Source organism: Nannospalax galili, unplaced genomic scaffold (genome assembly GCF_000622305.1).
Source record: "Nannospalax galili isolate Female #2095 unplaced genomic scaffold, S.galili_v1.0 scaffold154, whole genome shotgun sequence".
NCBI classification, from domain to species: Eukaryota; Metazoa; Chordata; class Mammalia; order Rodentia; family Spalacidae; genus Nannospalax; species Nannospalax galili.
In genome coordinates, this window is record NW_008335281.1 from 2,949,640 (window position 1) to 2,956,705 (window position 7,066).

At 38.0% G+C, this 7,066-nt stretch overlaps 1 protein-coding gene across 1 annotated transcript in view; it reads right to left on the reverse strand.

Annotated features, from left to right (window-relative positions):
• Vta1 (vesicle trafficking 1) overlaps positions 1–7,066 on the reverse strand; it is an 88,386-nt gene that overhangs the window by 76,105 nt on the left and 5,215 nt on the right. The window lies entirely within an intron of this gene.

A 7,066-nucleotide genomic window follows, 5' to 3' on the forward strand; every position in this document is an offset into this window, starting at 1 on the left:
ACCAGGGCCCCGGCACCCTCCTCTCACCTCCCCAGACATTTGCATTACACAGTGCGGTAATACACATTCAGGCAATACACTCATACACATAAAATAAAAATAAACCAAAAATTTTTTTTAAAAAGAGCTTTACTTAAAGGAGAATATTCAAATGACTATTTATATAAAATAAAATTTGGCTGTGCAAATACTCCCAGAACACTAATGAAGCACTAATGGATACACCAGAAGTTGAACTGTGTTTACTATCGACCTGTCATTGAACAGTATTCTGACTTAGCTTGTAATATAATCATTTAAAAAAGCCAACAAAACTATGTTCCCCCGTTTATCATTCAGATTAAACTACTTTGATGTACTGTATTGTATCTGAAATGAAACAGGCATATGTATTGACAACTTCCTGTAGATCTATTTAACCCTCCTCTGCGGATGTAAGGAGTCTCAGGAATATTTGTGTGTGGTCACTGCAAGTCTATGACTTTACACTGCTGCCCCCTGGAGGAAACCTGAAAAACCACACTTGAAACTTTATGCTTTTGTTACAGCAAAATTAAAAGGGAAAGACAGGTCTTTCTGGATTTAGCCTACAGGACCAAATCTGGCAGTGTCAACACATTTATCCTATAGTCTTGTTTGTAGGGATTCAAATATTTTGTGGCGTTATTAGAGAGGGTGGAGGGGAGGAGAAAGCCAGCTTAGAGATACAGTATAAGAAAGCTGTCCTGCACCGTTCCTCCTCAATTTAGAATTTTCCCACATTGTTTTTTGCCCTTCTTATCAACACTAGTTTAAACAGCCCCTTTCCCCTCACTCCCTCTGATGCTTCCTCAATGACCCACTCTCTCTTTACTGTGACTGACAACTTCTCATTCAGCATTCCTCTTCACCTGTCATTCAGGTCCAGGTTCTACGACCTGGTAAGAGAGGACACCAATGACTGCAAAGATGAACTTCCCCGAAGGAAAGCCCTGCTAACGTGCTAAGAGCTACATGAATGTCAGTTGCCCGGCATTTTGTCTATGACAACTATGCCACCATGAGCTTCCCTCCAGAGATGACCACTGTTATCTATGATTCAGCACCAACTCTCTATGTAATTACTTCTAGTGGCCTGGCACTACCCGGCACAGCAAATGAGTAAAGATGAGCCCAGGAGCAAGCAAAGTTCACAATTTCAAAGAGAAGAAAGGCAAGTGAACAGGCAGCTAAGGGAAAAGCCTTTCAAACACAATGAGGGCACAGAGAGGATGCACCTAAATTAAGGTGGCTCAGAGAGGGCCTCTCAGGAACAACAGTGACTTTCAAGTAGCTCCCTAAAGATAAAAATGTAGTGTAGTAGTGGGGAAAGAGGCACGGAGGCAGAGAGAACAGAGCACCAGCAGGCACAGAGACAAGAGAAAGTGTGGCAAGCTCTGGGGAGGGAATGAAGCTGTTTCATTAAAATTGAAAATATGACTCAAAATTCAGACCATGAGGCCTGAGTAAAGCCACTGAAGACACTTCTTATGTCCTAGTTTGTTTCTCCATTGCTGTGACAAAACACTCTGACCAAAACCAACTTGGGGAGGAATGGCTTTATTTAGCTTACATATCCCTGGTCACAGTTCATCCAGGAGCCTAAGGTAGGAACCCAGGACAGGAACCTGGAGGCAGGAGCTGGAGCACAGGCCATGGAGGAGTGCTGCTTACTGGCTTGCTCCCCTGGCCCCTGCTCAGCCTAGTTTCTCATGTAACACAGCTCCACCTGGCCAGGGATGGCACCACCCACAGTGGGCTGGGCCCTCCCACATCACACAACAATCTAGAAGATGCCTCACAGACATGGCCACAGGCCAGTTCAATGGAAGCAATTCCCCAATTGAGGCTCCCTCAACCCAGGTGTGTCAAGTTGCCACTAAAGCTATCCAGCACATTTTATTTTAAAATATGGCCGCTCACAACAAAGTAGGAAGAAAGAAGCAATCAAAAGAAAAACACTGCTCATTAATCTAAAAGCCACAATCTTAATTTTACACACACACACACACACACACACACTTCTGAATATATGCAAAACTGTTCATTCTGTATGTCCATATAACTTTTCTTCATCATATAAAATATGCTTTGTGAGGCTGGAGAGATGGTTCAGTGGTTAAGAACACTGGCTGCTCTTGCGGAGAACTGGGTTGGACTCCCAGCACACATATGGTGGCTAACAACCAACCATCTATAACTCCAGTTCCAGGGGATCCCACGTCCTCCTCTGACCTCCGTGGGTATTGCATGACATGGGTACACTTACATACATGCAGGCAATACACTCATATGCTTATAAAAATAATTAACTGTTTTTAAAAACATGCTTCATAATTTTTAAACAATTACGTTATTTTCCATCCAGTGACAATGCTTAAGCTATTTTCATAATATTTATTTTTACATTTGTGACATGTCTATATATTATAATTGTGCTTTGAAACTTTACATCTTTACTAAAAGCAAATGCTACTTTGTGTGTGGTACTTGGTAGTTCACTTGCTCTAACAGTGAACTACATGCCTAGCACTTTGTGTTTTCTGAGAGGCTCTCATGTCGCCCCAGCTGGCTAGGAACGATGTCACTGAGGCTAGGGTGGCTTTCAACTCGATTCTCTTGCTTCCACCTCCTGGGTACTGGGCTGACAGATGTGTCATGATGCTTGGCAGTTATAGACAACTTAAGGGAGGATAGATCTTCCTGACAGGAACAAATCTAGCACTGTCAAAAAAAATTTTCACACACTGCCTGTTGGTAGTAGAGACTCAAATATTCTTTGGCTTTATTAAAGAAAAATAAAGACAAATATGTACACATGTACATACATGTCACAGAATTCTGCTTAAAACTCTTAGTATTTGTGATTATGTCCTAAACACACGTTTTCTAAAACTTGAATTATTAAACTATGGATACTTTACATTTTGCCAAATGCCTTCCAAAACTTTGTACCAGCTCACTCAGTTATGTCAGTAACGATTTTTAGCACATTTATCACACTGAGTTAAAATTTTACATTAAAAAATGGTATGTATTTTAATTCACATTACTGATTAAGCTGAATGTTACCATTAGTACTGTCTTTTAGCAGTTATATGTTCTTTTTCTATTGATTCACAGGGATCTCAGCTTTGTAAAAAAGGGATTTGTGGGGCTGGGAGATGGTTCAGTTGAGCACGAGGACCCTAGATCCCCACCATTCACACTGGCTGTAAGTGCAAATGTAAAATGATAAAATAACTGAACTGATGGTCTTTTTATCTCAGAGAAATAAGCACAGATGTTGGTGGGAAAAAAATTCTACATGAACATGTTAGCTTTATTCATAAAACTCAGAAACTGGAAACAACCCAAGTGTCTTTCAAAGAGGAACAAACTTGGATGAATCTCCAGGGAATTATGCCAAATGAAAAAGGTCAATTCCAGTGCATGCTAGACCCGTGCTCTACCAGCGATCTACTTACAGCTATATTTTAATGGTAACATTTTTAAAAAGGGACAACAGGTTAGTTAGTGGCTGCTAGGAGACAAAGGTAAGGAGGTAGAGAGGAAGGTAAGCATGGGTATAAAAGGCACCATGAGGGATTCTTAGGTACTGTTCTGACCTGGCTATGATGGTAAGTATAGGAACTACATCTGTCAAAACTGCTTAGGACTAAGTATGTATACACAAACTAAGTGTGCATACACGTAAAACTTGTATGTCTGAGAAAAGATCTGTGGCTTGTACCAATTTTAATATTCTATGACATTGCACTCTCGCTTTACAAGAGACTGACACTGGGGGATTGTAGGATCTGTTTATTTCCTACAACTGTACATGGATCTAGAATGATCTTAAGAGAAAAAAAAAACTTACTTTAAAAAATTATGAGATTCTTTCTGAATATGGATGTCTTTCAAATATGAGATAATTTGCTAGTTTGCTATGGCCACATTAAATAGTACAAGGAAGGAAACAAATGTCTGAGTGACTCTAAATATAGAAAAACTGTTTCAAAATTCATTTCTGATTTAACTAGAAAACAAATGAACAGTAAACTTAGAAATATGAGAACACTAAGGTAATTAAAAAGAAAACATGGGAAAATTTCTATAAAGGCCAGAGATCAATCATTTTTGGAAATCACATAATCACACAGGAATAGGTAGGTATAATACAAACATCATATAATCAGATAACATATTAAGGTAAAGCCAATTCACTTCTTGGAAACAGAGGACCCGAAATGTTCTCGATTTCAGATTTTTGGAAACTCGCAATTTAATATCTATATTGGAGATGGGGTACAAGTCTAAACATAAAATTTCATGTTTCAGGTGTATTTTATACACATAGACGGAAGGTAATTTATTTTAGTGTATGTGTCTGTATAGCCCCAGAGGTCAATGTTAGGCTATCACTCTTCACCTCGTTTTCTTAGGAGGGACTCTCATAGAACCAGGAGCTCACTGACAGACTAGGTTGGCTGGCCAGCCAGCCACCGAGATCCACCTGTCTCTAGCTCCCCAGGTCTGGAACAACAGACTCATGCCGAAGCACCCACTTTTACATGGGTGCTGGGGATCTGAACTTAAGTTCTCACATTTGCACAGCCAACACATCACCCACTAAAGCATCTCCAGCTCCTGAACATAATTTTATATAATACTTTAAATTGTTTTGGGCATGAAACAAAGTTTCTCAGTGTGGCATTTTTCTACCTGTGTCATCAAGTTGGCAATTAAAGCCCTTCTAATTTTAGAGAATTTTGAATTTCAGATTTTGAGTTAGGGATATACAACCCATAACAATAAAAGCAATGATTCTTTTAATCACATTTTCCTTACTGATTATGACAGCATACTAATAACTAATGAAGTACTATATAATTTATTCTACAAACAGAAAAACGTAACTAATATTTACTATGTACTACATGCTAAAGACATAATTAGCAACATATGACATACTTCTTGCTCCCAGTTTATGTTCTAGTGGAATACTGATAATATTTAGAGATAGCATATATTAAGCATTTGAGTCCCAATTACGTGCCAGGCAGTTTCTGGGAAAAAGCTATCAATGATTGTTCCTCAGATAAATCAAGAAGACTGGAAGGCAAGTAAACTTATAATATAATGTGCTAAAGTAAGGACCACTTTGGAATAATTTTCTAACTATATATGAGGTCACGATATAATAATCTGCAAGAAATAAAATTTGTTTTGGTAAGTAAAAAATAGTCAAATTAAGTAGTTAGAAAGGGATTCTAGGCAGAGCAGCCCATAAAATGTCCCAGAAATAAAAGAGATTGTGGAGCTTTTATAGATTACTGTATAGTTTAAAGAATAATCATAATTTCTGACCAAAAAACTTTTCCTTACACTAAGTGAGAAACATCTATTCACACATTCCTAAATCATCATGTAAAATGTGATTTCTATACTACACCAAACACAATTGAAAATCACATCACTTTTAAATGTAAATATCATAGGGATTTGGGAACAGTTCTTTTCTTTCCTTTTTATTTGGAGACAGGGTCTCACCACGTTGACCACATTGACCTGGAACTCCAATTCACCCGTCTCAACCTCAGAGACAGCATTTACCATCATGCTTGGTATACCATAATTATTTCATATAGAAAAATTCTCTCAAGTTAGAAAGCTTACATTATTCCATTTTATCCTGACACATATTTTCATTTTTTAGCTTATAGAATTTCATTATAAAGGAATGAATTTGCATGTTCCTGGGTCATTTTGGACCATTCTCTTATGCCTTTCTGGAAAGAATGAAAAAAAAGGACAGAAATGAAAATTTCAGAAAACAATTGAAATTTAAGGTTTTAGAGCTGGAAAGAGCTCAGCAGGTAAAAATGCTTGCGCTGCCTGAAGACCTGAGTTTGATCCCAGGAACCCACATGCTGGGAGTGGAGAACTGACTCTCACAAGTTGTTCTCTGATCTCCTCGGTGGGACATGCATGCCTACACACACACACACACACACACACACACACACACACACTAAAGTTTTTTTTAATGAAGAAAAAAGCTTTTAACAAAATTTCTGCAAAAGTGCCAAGTGTTATTTGCCTTTCAATTATAGTAATGCATAATTGATTAAAACAACATAAATACATATACAATTTTTTAATGATTAAATGCAAAAGGTAAAACAGTACTAAAACTCCTCTTCTACTACATTAAACCACAATCTATGAGCTACTGTGACAGACCCCATCACAATGAGTCTAGCAGAGCCCTGCGGTTCTAGTCCCACTTTCCCCTTGAGTTCAACAGGCAAACATAAAGAAGTTGATGAGAACAGAAGTTTGCCACAACAAAAATCGGTTTATTCTGGTTATATATTAAAACCTAAATAATCACCTATCATCAAATAGAGTTTTAGTAATTTCTTGGCTGGCGATTTAATTAGGTTTACTTCCAAATGTATTTAAGAAGTAGAGAAATGTTTGTTAGGCAATCATCCCACATGAGTATCTCACTCTCTCCATTCCTGATACATAGTAAAAGGCATTACAACACTTCATCCCTTTCTTTCAACCAGGCCTTCTGTTTATAAAACAGTAAAATGGAGAAACCTGAGACACTGTTAATTTCAACATGCATTAATAAAACAAGTTTAAATATTTTATTCCATTACCTACTTTAAATGCACTTTGAAAAAACAAAACAAAGAACCTAAGAACTAAAGACTTAGCACAGGTAGAACTTGTAATGCTAATTATCTTGCCTTTACTTCTCCTTCATATCTCCTATTCATGATTCAAGGACTTTCTTCTCCCCTTAGAGACAAGAGTTATGCAATTTGGGAGGCTTTTAGATAGACACACTGAAGGGGTACTCCAATTGCCTCACCCTGCATCTCTGTTCAGCATGGAAGAAGCCAGAGCAATCTGCGTTCCTATTCCCTAATGGCAATTTGGGTAACCCCTTCAGAAGATGGTGTGATAAGAATAGGAGACAGGAATTGGCTAGGCAGTTAGGGTAAAAAGACCCCAAAGAAATGTAGCCAGTTTCTTGGCTAAAATTCAA